This window comes from Humulus lupulus, chromosome 4 (genome assembly GCF_963169125.1).
Source record: "Humulus lupulus chromosome 4, drHumLupu1.1, whole genome shotgun sequence".
NCBI classification, from domain to species: domain Eukaryota; kingdom Viridiplantae; phylum Streptophyta; class Magnoliopsida; order Rosales; family Cannabaceae; genus Humulus; species Humulus lupulus.
The window spans coordinates 33739991-33753086 of record NC_084796.1 but is presented as its reverse complement, the minus strand read 5'-3'; the positions used below and the strand labels follow the sequence as shown (position 1 = coordinate 33753086).

The window sequence follows — 13096 nt, the reverse complement described above, 5'->3', positions numbered from 1 at the left end:
CGTTTGAATTTAATTATTATTATTTATGTACAGTTCCATTATATTATTAATGAGCTCATGTTAATCTGAAGAACTTAAAATATAACTCTTAGTAATAATATCTATCTATTTTCTAATTGATGCCATTAATTTAATTATTATGTATACTTCAGTTATAGATATTTGTTGTTATTATTATTTTATAAATTAAAACAATAATTATAATATTTATACTTTAGTTATAGATATTTGTTGTTATTATAATAATTATAATATTTAGAGATGAGTTGTGGCGCTATAAAATTACTCTATCTAATTTTTTTTTAATTCAACTTTATTTTTAAATAAAACTAAAATATTCAAATTTTGCATATATATATATATTCATATTCAAATTCAACTTGATATTATTTATAGTTCTTCTCTTTCTCTTCTCTTCGTCATTTTACATTCCACCATTCATAAAGCTCTATAATGAATTTCTGATGCCACAAATGCTGAAGAGCTTTATTTTTCTATGATGCAGAGGGACATATCAGGAGATTATATTTTCTTCTGTCTGGACAACAAAATCTACTCAACTTCCTTAAGGCTTTTGATGAATCTTCTCAGATTAAATCCCCGTGAAGGATTTGTTTGATTTTAGTAATGCAACACTTTGAGATATGATCATATACACCAACTCATAGTCTTGTACGTTACTTCTCCTTCTTTATCTTTTTTGATTTACTTCTCATGGTTGTATTTTTTTTCCTTTGAAAAAATTATGTATAAAAATTTACTAACTATGAATATATATATATATATATATGCGGAGAGAAAGAGAAAAAGAGAGAAGTCAAGTACTTCAATGGAGATGATCTTTTTAGTATTTGGTGCTTTTGCCATCAGTTTCATCATCATCTTTGTATATTTTGTCTTTTTTATTATTGCACAGATTTAGCTCTAATAGTAAGAATTGTAAGGTCACTAGGATTTGTAACTCTTCTACTCATAAAGATCATATTAATCAGTGTTGTAGGTAGGTTGTAAAATGGCCTAATCTAGTGCTTTGTAAAACATTCACATAATCATTGGTTTATAAGAGAAAGCCACTTATTATAAAGATTTCAGTGGGAGTCTTGCTAAAACATGCAAGTTGGGCCCAATAGTTTTTAAAAAATATTAGTTTTCAAAAAAACCAAAAGTTCAAGTCTCACTGATAAATTTAAAAAGTCTCATTAAACATAACGTTATTAAAAGAAAATGACGTTTAAAATTGATCGTTTCTCATCCATAGGATGCCCCCACACCATACACACTAGGACGACAGAACTTCCCACATCATCACGCGTGCCATAGAGAAACATATTTGCTACCTGGAAGGGAAAGTAAGGGGGTGAGCTAAAAGCCCGGTAAAGAAGTACAAACAACAAACAAGTAAGATACAATAAATCACAAACACATTCATCCATGTTTACACATCATAGCATCATCGTCATAATGGCGTCAATATCATAAACATAATCACGTCAACATTAACATCATTATCATAACATAAACGTCATAACATCATCATAACATAAACATCATAGCATCGTCATAGCATAAACATCATAACATGTCATAAACATTTCCTTGTGAACATGGCTCGCTAACTTGTCCATGTCACCCTTTGAGTTAAACAGGATCTCTGGTCCTTGAATAACCTCGGCGCGTCCACCCTTGGAGTTACGTCTTCATATCCTTAGTAACTCGGGTTACGTCTTCATATCATTAGCAACCCCTTTTTGATGTGTCGCGTTCATCACACTAACATCATTCATAGCACACAATATTCATACAATCCAAACATATCTTCATATTAAAGTATTCCATAATTCATAGCGCAAAGCACCATAACACTTTCATACAAACAATCTTACCATTCACAGCATAAATAAACATAAATTCTATCTAACTTCCTTACCTCAGGTCAAAGCAAGGTAAAAGCCTATACCATAATCAAAATAACCTTCCTTAGCATCACATAAAATCTATTTTTCCCACTCATATAACCCATGTGTGCATGAGTCATGCACACATGGTGAAAGTTATTCACAACATCCAAACAATGCATATTTACACATAAGGTCATAAAAGAATAATGCACATTCTACCGATATTACATGCATGGTCTTGCTATAAAAACTATATGGTTGCATAAAAGACATATTTTTTAACGTAAAAGTGAAATTGCGTGCGACATGCATACGTGGGAACGTTGTTTAAAAACGGCGTTAAAAACAATAATGCGTACTCGTTGTGAAAATAACAAAATTGTAACATGCTTTGATTACAATTATTTATCTCTTTAAAATTTTCAAGTTGATTAATCTTCCAAAAGCATTATTTTTATTTCATAAAAATAATTTAATCAACCATTTTTAAAAAATATAACTATTCCATTATTCACTTTTAATTTTCATAAAATAACAAAGACTAACAATTATGTAAAATACTTATAATTTAACATGTTTTACTAAAAATAACCTTATATTTCAATTATCAAATTTATAAATTTAATGTGAGAAAAATCTATTTTAGATGTGGAAAAATATATTTTTTACTTGTGCTATTCTAAAAGATTGAATTTAAAATAGAATAAATTCACATGTGAAAAATCCAATGATTATTTTTATAAATATTTAACTAAACTTTCAGCCATAATTTAACTTACTTAAAATTCACAAGTGAACTAAATTCAACATTTTTCTTAATTAAATAAATAAAAATCGTAACTATTAAAAGGAACACTCATGTTATATTAAAAATATCACTTTTAATATTTCCATAGTTTAGGGTATTAATATATTTTAAGATACTCACCAAATTTCTTTTATTAAAAATACAACTTCAACACAACATAGTAACCTACCCAAAACTCAAACCCAATTTCAGCCATGATCTTTCCAAATAACAACATAAAATAACAACAACCAAAGAATTGAAGGGGGAAAAAACCCAATACCTCTCTTGATAAAAAATCAAGAGCCCAACTAGAACCACCTCCTTGCTCAAAGTCCTAGGGGTTTCGAACACTATAAAACCAAAGAAAGAAAACACCATTATTCTAAGATTGAAGAAGAAGAATATTCTTAACCAAAGATTTAAAAAAAAAAAAACATAGATGAACACATTACCTAAAGCTTTGGAACCCTTTTCCTTTCTCCTTCTTCTCATTCTTTCTTTCCTCCTTCTCTCTAGAAAATGGCATCCCCTTCTCTCCCTTTCTCTCTCTAACTTGCCACTCTCCCTCTCTCTCTCTCTCTCTCTCTCTCTCTCTTCTCTCTATGGCCAACGGCACCCCAAGCCAAAATGGCCTCCTTTCTTTTTCTCTTCCCTTTTATTCTAGCTTATGAAAATAATGACCTCATAAAAATAAATAAGGAAGTTTCCTATATTCCTAATTTCCCATTAATTTTGTTTATTCTAAATTACTTAAATAAAAGGATTTTCATCTGATCTAAAAGGAAGAAAAATATAACTTTATTTGTCTATCATCAATTTTGCATTATCATTATCCACATAAAATAGAAAAACTCTCCTTAGCATTCCCACTACACCATGCACATCCAAGACTCTCTCATTTCCCTTTCTTTTTTTAATTAATTAATTCCAAATAAATGAATCTACAAGTGTGTAGAAATTTCTACACATGTGCACCATGCCACCATGCACTAGCACACACTTAATAACTAGGGTGCATCACTACCTACCATGCACCTTAGTGCATTCAATAAAACTCAATTAATCACATTTTTAAAAATAAATTATTAAATATCATTTAACAAATAATTTCACAAAAATTCTACCAAACAATTCTAACAATTAATTTAAACAAACAAACAATAAATAAAAATAATTCACCACACTTAATAATTAAATAAAATAAAACAACAAAATTTTAATAACTAAAAAAAAAAATTGGTGCACTACATAGGTAATAATATAATTATAAGTATTGGTTTTGTGTTTTCATTGATTGAGTTTGGAGAGTGATTTTGTACTTTTTGACCCTTTTTGTAGAGAACTTGAGCTAAAGAATGTGGAGAACATTGTGGCTGATATTAATGCATTTAAAATGGATGAGTCTTTTGATAGAATAAGACATGTTTGACGATTCAATTTAATTAATACGTTTGAAGGATTATGTGCATATAATTAACACATTTGAGTCAATTTTTATATGATTGATTTTTTATTAACGTTTGAATTTATTTGATTTTTTTTAGTTTACTGTGATGTTATTTTCTTACATTTTTTATTTTAATTTAAATATTGATTTGAATTTAAATAAGATATCTATTAATAACCACTTTTTTAATAATTATAATAAAAATCAATCATGGCATTTATCTTCAAGATTTTTCATTATATATTTATTTATTTATTTTGCTAATTCAAATTCAAAATATTTAATTTTATATATAAATAAGATATTTATTCATAACTAATTTTCTAATAATTACAATAAAAAATCATCTCATTTAAATTGACATTTAATTAATTCATATCTTGAATTAATAACCGTATAACTTATTTAATTATAATATATATATATATATATATTTTGTTTTATAACAAAGTAAATATCTATTTCCATTGATCATATTGATTTGAATTTAAATAATATATTTATTAATAACTAATTTTCTAATAATTATATTAAAAAATCAATCATATAAAAATTAACTATTTGACAATTTTCTATTCACTGTTATCTTTTAATTGTTTTGATATTTCAAAAACAAAATTTAAAATATCTTGATTTATTTATAAATAATGTATTTAATAATAATAATAATAATAATAATAAATCATAGCATTTATCTTTAAGATTTTTTATTCTATTTATTTATTTTGATATTTCAAATTCAAAATATTTTAATTTATATTTAAATAAGATATTTAGTCATACCTAATTTTCTAACAATTATAACAATAAATAAAACATTTAATTATTTCATATCTTGAATTAATAAGTGTATAACCTATTTAATTATAATTTCTATTTCTCTTATTGTGTTTTATAACTAACGTTACACCCAAATTTCGAGAATGAAATTTTTTTATCTCGAAACTCAGGCTTGTAAGGTGTAAGCTCGAGATTAGCACAGTCGTCATGTGATTAGAAAATCAAAGACAATCTCACTAAGAAGTAAGTGACGACGTCAGATTGGTAAGCTCGGGAACTACGTAGTCTCGGAGGTGGTTTGAGGTTATAAGTTAGGCTCGCAACTCGTAATGGCAATGGTTCAACACTTGTATAAAATTCTTGATTTATTTCTTGCCCTTGGACAAGACGGTTCGAGCTCGAGATATGTAAGCTCGAAGAGGATGATTTCGTCAACATTACTTGTTGGGAGCATAGGCAAACCAAGGTGACAAGCTCGCAATAGGAAAATGGTCTCGAAGGCGTGTGAATCTAGTATCTAAACGTGTTCATTGTTGAAAAATTCCTACGTTTAAGGTATTGTATGTAATTTGTTATTAAATCCCAAATATCATGAGATATTACCGCGTACGTGATAACTGTATGCATTTAATGGAATTATTTTTATTGATTTGTAGAATAACTTCCCGAAATTTGTGGGAAGAAATTCAGTAAACCACTCTATAAATAGTGGGACAATTCATTTGTAGGGAGAGAGGAAAATTGATATTGGGAAAACTCTGGTCAATTGCTTCCAAAAAGCTATCAGGGAATTCCAAGAAGTTAATAACATAAACTCGTGGACTAGGTAGATTTTAACTGCTAAACCACGTAAAAAATCGTGTCCATGGTATTTATTTCCTCTAGTATATTTTGTTTAATTGCTCTTCTTTTCTAAGTTGACAAAAAACGGCATCAATAGTTTGATGCTTTCATTGAGAGCTATTAAACAAGATGTGAGCCTGTTTAGTCAGAAAGCCTCACAAATCATCAATGGTCACTGCAAGTAACCCCAATACGGGTGAGCGAACAATGCCCAATATACCTGAGAAGGAGATCCCTCATGCGAAAGATTACCCACGGCGGCCTGGAAAGTAGCCCATGGTGGATCCAGATCCTAAAGAAATAGCGATTCATCCAATTCTCGAGGGACGCCTGCCCCCAGGCCTGACGAGGATATGTATTACAATCCTGAAAGATATGTTCCAACAGTGGAACTTGAAAACCGCCAACTGCGCAAACAGTTGGCAGAAGCAACAAAACGCAATGAAGAGTTGGCCAAACAGGCTGTTGGTGCTCAGGCACCTCCTCGGACCTCGTGGGAGCACGGGCACCAGGAGGGCGGAGTAGGTGCCGCCACCAGCATCCCAGCCAGTTCAGCCAAGGCCCCGGAGGAGTAACCGGGTCGAGGGTAATACAAACCCAAATGCAGAAGCAAATAGGAACAGGAAATAACCGACCCCCCTCAGTGGCTCGGAACCCAAATCTTGATGCTGCGCAAAACAACCCGGAGCCTGACCAGGCGAGTTCGGGACCATCTAGGCCCGACAATGGAAGACAGCAACCATCTCTCATAAGACACCCACCATCGCCAATAAGACACCCCTCGCTAGTCCAGGATAGTTTCACGACCTGCGCATCGAGATGTAAATCGACGGGCTAGGCATGGACAGGGGAATGAGAGAGAAGCTACCCGAGATCGCAGGGCTCCTCAGCCTATGGGAAGCCAAATGTAATGCCCCAAATCCCTAATGTGGTTTAATGGTTGGATTAGTAGGCCGGGAGGGCCATAGTTGATTTATTATGCCATTAAACTACTGTATGCATGTTTATGTGAATTATATTATAATATGATGTTAAATGCATGCATGTGGGTCCACATTTCATCACAGGGGTATTTTGATAATTCGGCCCGTTGAGGGCGTAATTGTATATTTGTTTGCATGACGGTGATATATTGTTGAGGCCACATTATAATGTGGATTTTTTCGAGCTATTTAGCATGAGATGATCTTTGAGTGCAGATTAACGGTTTAGTCATAACGGGATTAAGTTCGAGGCTCAGGGGTGAGTCTCAGGGCGATTTAATGATTAGAGCGTTGTCGGGAATTAAAGGGTAACGGGATATGAATTGTTGGTATTTGAGAGTATCGAGAATAACAGGAATTGGAGAACGTTAATTATGATTAGCGGGTTTAGAGGATAAATGACATTTTTTCCCTTACTAGCCTTTATAGAGTTTTATTCAACCTAGGGGCAATATGGTCATTTGGCAAGGGATATATGTGATTCTAGTAAGCTGTAGAAAGAACTGAAGCAAAATAGAGCTGCTGGTTTCCCTTCTCTCGATCATCACCTCCTCCTTCCTCCTTTGGAATTTTTGATCCCAATTTGAAGAACCAAGCTAGGGATTCAAAGTTTGGAGATTAGAGCCTTAGTTCATCCATTGAAGAGGACTCAAATTCAGCTTGAGGTAAGAATTCATCCATGAATTTTAGTTGTACTCTGTTTTTTCTTATGGTTTTTCAGTTGAGGAATTTGAAGTGTTTAGTTGGGAATCAATGGAAGTTTTTGCGTAAGGTTGATTGGGTTTCGATGAGGTTGGGGTATGAATGAAGTTTAGGGGTTGAATGACATGTGTTGGGTGATGTTTGGGGCTGGTTTGAAGGGTTGTTTTTCAGGGGAAATCGCAAGGGAGGAAACCAGGAAAAACCTAGTCCTGCAGGTGGTGCCCCAGCGCCACTCCTAGTGCCCCAGCGCTAGGCAGAGCAGAGAGCTGGGTCTCTCTGACTTGGGATAGCGCCCCAACGCTAGTCCATTTTCCAGCAAGCCTATATTAGGGCTCGGGATGATTTTTAAGGCTCGGGGATGGGTTCCTTTACCCTGTTTGGGTGGATTGGGAGTCCCGAGAGTGCGAGATTGGTCCTGAGAGTGAGGTTTTAGATTGTGAAACTTTTATTGATTTACTTTATTGATGGATTCCAATTGGTTATGACTAGGCGACCGCAAGGAGCTAAAAGACAGATCGTTCTCAAGGGTCGTTCTTTTACTATTTCTCGCTCGAACCTGAGGTAAGAAAACTGCACCCCGTGTTTATGACATGCGTGGTTATTATAGAGGCATGTTGATTGTTAAATGTGGACATTGATTGCATATTAAAGTCTTAGCAAATCTTGCTTACTTGTGTATGGCATTGACTAGTCAGAATCGACATTGGTCGCGTGTTACTGACCTAAGAGTTAGAAACGGCATAAGCGTCAAGAACGCAGAGCCGATAAAAGATTAGATCTAATCGACATCTGCATTGAATGACTCATATGGAGCATTAATGCCGAACCGACCCGAAGTTCGATGAAAACTATAAGCGCTTGTCTAGTCTATGACTAGTTACTCAAAGACAGGGCCAAAGGCCTAGGTGACTGTTTGTCACATGGCTAAGGGAGCGGAATCCCACATTTGTGACTCTATGGTCACTCAGTAGGTTTATGTTGGTGACTATTTCATCAGATACCTATCTTGTTTAAGCTAGTGAAAGGATCACTTATTTGTAAAGGGAACGGAACCCACCTTAGTGAGTTTTGCCACTGTCACTCCTTTATTTTGGACTAAAAGACCTGAGTGATTATTATGATCATTGTTGATATTATATTTATGCATTATTGAGTTTTCTTGTTGGGCTTTGGCTCATGGGTGCTATGTGGTGCAGGTAAAGGGAAAGAAAATCTCACCCATCCTTGAGTGGAGGGCTTAGGTGGCGATGTGTACATATGCAGCCGCTTGACCACCACGACCAAGGAAATTCTCAGGGGAACTAACGGGTTTACCCTATTTTTGCCGCTTAGATCGGTGGGTTGTAAATTTTAAACTGTGATGACCATTTTGTATCATAAATAACTTGTAAATGTTTTTATGGGCCCATGAACAGTTTTATGTTTTAAATAAAATATATCATTTCCTTTTGATTGGGTTTTCACCTTAACCTATTAATAACACCTAGAAGCACATTTTTAACCAAAGAACTCAGTTAGCGAGCTAAATCACAGTTCAAATTTCACCGTAACTATCTTGGGGTAACCAGGGCATTACAGCAAATGTCAAGATCACAGATTGTTGGGAGAAGGAGGCCAGCAGGGGACCCACCTCGTAATCACCGAGCTGCGAGCTTTGTAAGTGAAATCTCATATTACACTAGGTCCGTGAGCATTTACAACATGGAAGCAAGGCATGTGGGGAATCGAGGGAATCACCCTGATCTGCAGGAACACTTAAACCACAATCGGGGTAGAGACAATCCCCCAAACCCAGATCTGCGATACCATCTGAATGGCCGCAAGCAGCCAGTGTATAACCTTGCACTGAGACATGGAGCTAGAGTTTTTATTAATGATAACCAGCCCCCTCAGGTCCAGACTAGACCTCCCGTGGATTTAGCCCAAGAAAGGGTTGAACAACTGGAGAGAGCATTCAAGCTCTTACAGAACGAGCGTAGCAGGGAGAAGGATGAAGAGTTCGATGAAGAGCTCGAGCTTTTTGCCCCACATATCTCAAATACCCCATTCCTGTAGGGATTCAGAATACCTCATGTCTTGCCATTTGATGGAAACTCATATCCATATAGCCATCTGAGCATGTTCAACACTATTATGCGAGCCAGCAATGTGGGTTACGAGCTTAGGTGTATGCTGTTCCCAACCACACTTACTGGACCAGCAAAAAATTGGTTTGAGAAATTCAAAAGGCATTCGATCGCATCTTGGGATCAATTGTCAAGAGACTTTAAAAAAAAAAATTCAAGGCTATGGTTGGCATCAGGCCCAAGGCCTCAGTCTTAACCAACGTCCGACAAAAAAAAAAAGAGTCTCTAAAAAGTTACCTCATGAGGTTTAACTTAGAAGTGGCCCGAGCTCGAGATGTCGATGATAGTGGTCACCTGATGGTGGTTCGAGCAGGCGTAATGCCAGGAAGTCCCCTCTGGGAAGACTTATAAAGGAAACCTGTCAGGTCTTTAACCGAATTCAATTGGAGGGCCCAGAGGTTTGTCAATGTAGAAGAGGCGAGGTAAACGCTGAACATGACCTCTCAGCCCGTAACTACAACGACAAACATGAACTCTACCTCGACCTTAGAAAACCCCTCAACTTTGAAACCCCCTAGGGATAACCCTTCTAAAAGGAAGAAAAATGAAGGGAATAACCCCGAGGCAGATGGAGGGAAGAAGAAGAAAGGGGACATATATTTCTTTGTATACTAGGTGTATACCGAGCTCAACGAGTCTCGGAAGAATATCTACCTGACTAATGAAAACCATATCCCCTTTAGACGACCTGACCCTGTGAGGAACCAAAAAGCAAAGAGAGATTCAAATAAATACTGTAGATTTCACCGAGATATCGGACATACAACCAATGAGTGTCGATAGTTGAAAGACGAGATCGAAGGTTTGATCTCGAGGGGTTATTTCAGACAGTACGTCAGAAGCCGAAATCCCAATCAAGCTTCCACAAGGAAAAGGGCAGCAGCTGCACCACCTACCCAAAACAGTAACTCCCGAGCTTGGGAGAATGAGTGACCCCCTCCGATTGATGGAGAAGATGTAATAACCATCTCAGGGGGACCTCATATCGCAAAATTGGGCAGGAATGCCCAAAAAAGATATGTAAATAAGCTCAAGACAGGCGAAGGTTCTCCCTACGAACCTGAACCACGAGCTCTGAAACAACAAAGGGTTGAAACTCAACCCATAACCTTCATTAAAGAGGACACATCACATGTCCAGTTTCCCTATAACGACCCCCTAGTCATAACCCTCCAGCTCATTAACAAGAGGGTACGTCGAGTCATGATTGATAATGGGAGCTCGATGAATATCCTCTATAACCCACTCTAGAAAAGATAGGACTTGCGCTTCGCGACCTAAAAGCATGTGCAACAACACTGTACGATTTTTCAGGAGAAGGGGTTGCCTGTATGGGATCCATTGAACTCCTTGTGACCTTGGGAGACTATCCAGTCTCTATAACCAAGATGATGGAATTTGTCATCGGCCTACAATGTATTGCTCGGGAGACCTGCCCTAGTTGGGCTGGGGGTAGTGTCATCTGTTAGGCACCTGGTCATCAAGTTCCCGACTTCTAATGGCATCGGGATGATGAAAGGGGGCCAGCTGGCGGGGAGGGAATGCTATAGCATCTCAGTTAGGGGAAAGAAGCAAGAAAGTGCATAAGCACTTGTAGTTATTCAAAACAAAGATGGGACAGTCTTTGAGATAGATGAAGAGATCGACCCCAAAATAGAAGAAAGGACTGACCTCAAACCTCTAGACAAGCTCGAGGAGGTCAAGCTCAAAGACCCCACAAAGATAGTAAAGGTGGGAAAGAATCTTTCTGAAGAAGCAAAATAAAAAATAATCCACTTCTTAAAAGAAAACCAGGATGTATTTGCTTGGTCACATTCGGACATGGTGGGAATCAATACAAATGTCACGAGTCATGCACTTAACATCAACAAAAAGCTTCCCCCCGATGCAACAAAAGAGAAAACTCTTGGATGACGATAGAAAGAAGGCCCTCAAGGAAGAAGTTGACAGGTTAAAGGCAAATCGATTCATATGACATGTCTTCTATCCTGATTGGATTGCCAATCCAGTGTTGGTTCCAAAGCCCAACGGCACATGGCGAACCTATATCGACTATTTCAACCTTAACAAGGCATGCCCTAAAGATTTTTTCCCCTTACCTTGGATTGATCAGATCGTAGATGCCACAGCAGGTCATGGTCTCATGTCGTTCATGGATGCCTATTCTAGATATAACCAAATCACCATGCACGCATCAGACCAAGAGCATACGAGCTTTGTAACTGATAAAGGTCTATATTGCTACAATGTCATGCCTTTCGGGCTTAAAAATACTGGAGCAGCGTACCAAAGACTGGTGAACAGAATGTTCTCCAAGCAGATAGGTAATAACATGGAAGTTTATGTTGATGACATGCTAGTCAAGTCCAAACATAATGCTAACCATGTGGATGATCTCGCGGAATGCTTCACCGTATTACGGAAATATAACATGAAACTCAAAATGCTCTTTCAGAGTATCTTCGGGAAAGTTTCTAGGGTTTATAGTAAATGCGCGAGGAATAGAAGTTAATTCTGACAAGATCAAGGCATTGATTCATATGCCCTCACCTAAAAAAAATAAGGATGTCCAGAGTTTAACTGGATGAATGGTGGCACTAAGTAGGTTTGTTTCAAAATCGACAGACCATTGTCTTCCTTTCTTCAACCTTTTGAGAGGGGACAAAAAGTTCGAGTGGTCAGAGGAATACGAGCTTGCATCCTAGAACTTAAAGAAACATCTCGCCAAACCATTGATCTTGTCGAAGCCTGTCACGGGAGAGGTCTTATACTTGCACCTCGCTACCATCGAGCACGCCATTAGTGATGTGCTCGTCTGAGAAGACAAGAAGGTACAAAAACCAGTGTACTATGTTAGCAAAAGGTTACTGAGGGCATAATCGAGATACCTTTTAATGGAAAAACTTGCTCTCAGCCTGATCCACTCATCTCAAAAGCTCCGACCTTATTTCCAAGCACACTCTATTCATGTGTTAACCGATCAACCACTCTGATAAGTTCTATCTAAACCAGAAGCCTCTGGGAGATTGTTAAAGTTGCCAGTCAAACTCAGACAATTCGAGATCACATATCATCTGAGAATGACCATAAAGGGACAACCCCTGGCGAATTTCATTGTAGAATGTACTGGAGTGTCTAACGAAAAAGTTATAACCCCAGCCCGCGAGCTGTGGAAACTTTATGTTGATGGATCCTCCAACGAAAATGGATTGGCGACAGGAATCATACTGATCACTCCAGCGGGAAGTCGTTTTCATTCCGCCTTAAGGTTCAACTTCGAGGCGTCTAATAATGAAGCTAAATACAAAGCAATATTGGCAGGACTTCGAATAGCCAAGGAACTCAAAGCAAAGGCCATACATTGCTATAGTGATTCACAGTTAGTGGTCAACCAAATTTTAGGGGAATATCAGGCTCGTGGAATATAGATGGCTGCATATTTAGAGAAAGCCAAGGCCGCACTCAAACAGTTCAAGTTTTACGCCATAGATCAAGTTCCCCGGGAACAAAATTCAAATGCAGACGCA

At 36.7% G+C, this 13096-nt stretch overlaps 1 long non-coding RNA gene across 1 annotated transcript; it reads right to left on the bottom strand.

Moving 5' to 3' along the window:
* Positions 1–1104: 1104 nt before the first annotated feature.
* LOC133828915 (uncharacterized) lies at positions 1105–3309 on the bottom strand. Its single transcript, XR_009891384.1, has 3 exons — positions 3141–3309; positions 2969–3038; positions 1105–1337 (listed from the first exon to the last, which is right to left on the bottom strand). It is a non-coding gene; the product is annotated as an uncharacterized LOC133828915 (long non-coding RNA).
* Positions 3310–13096: the final 9787 nt, after the last annotated feature.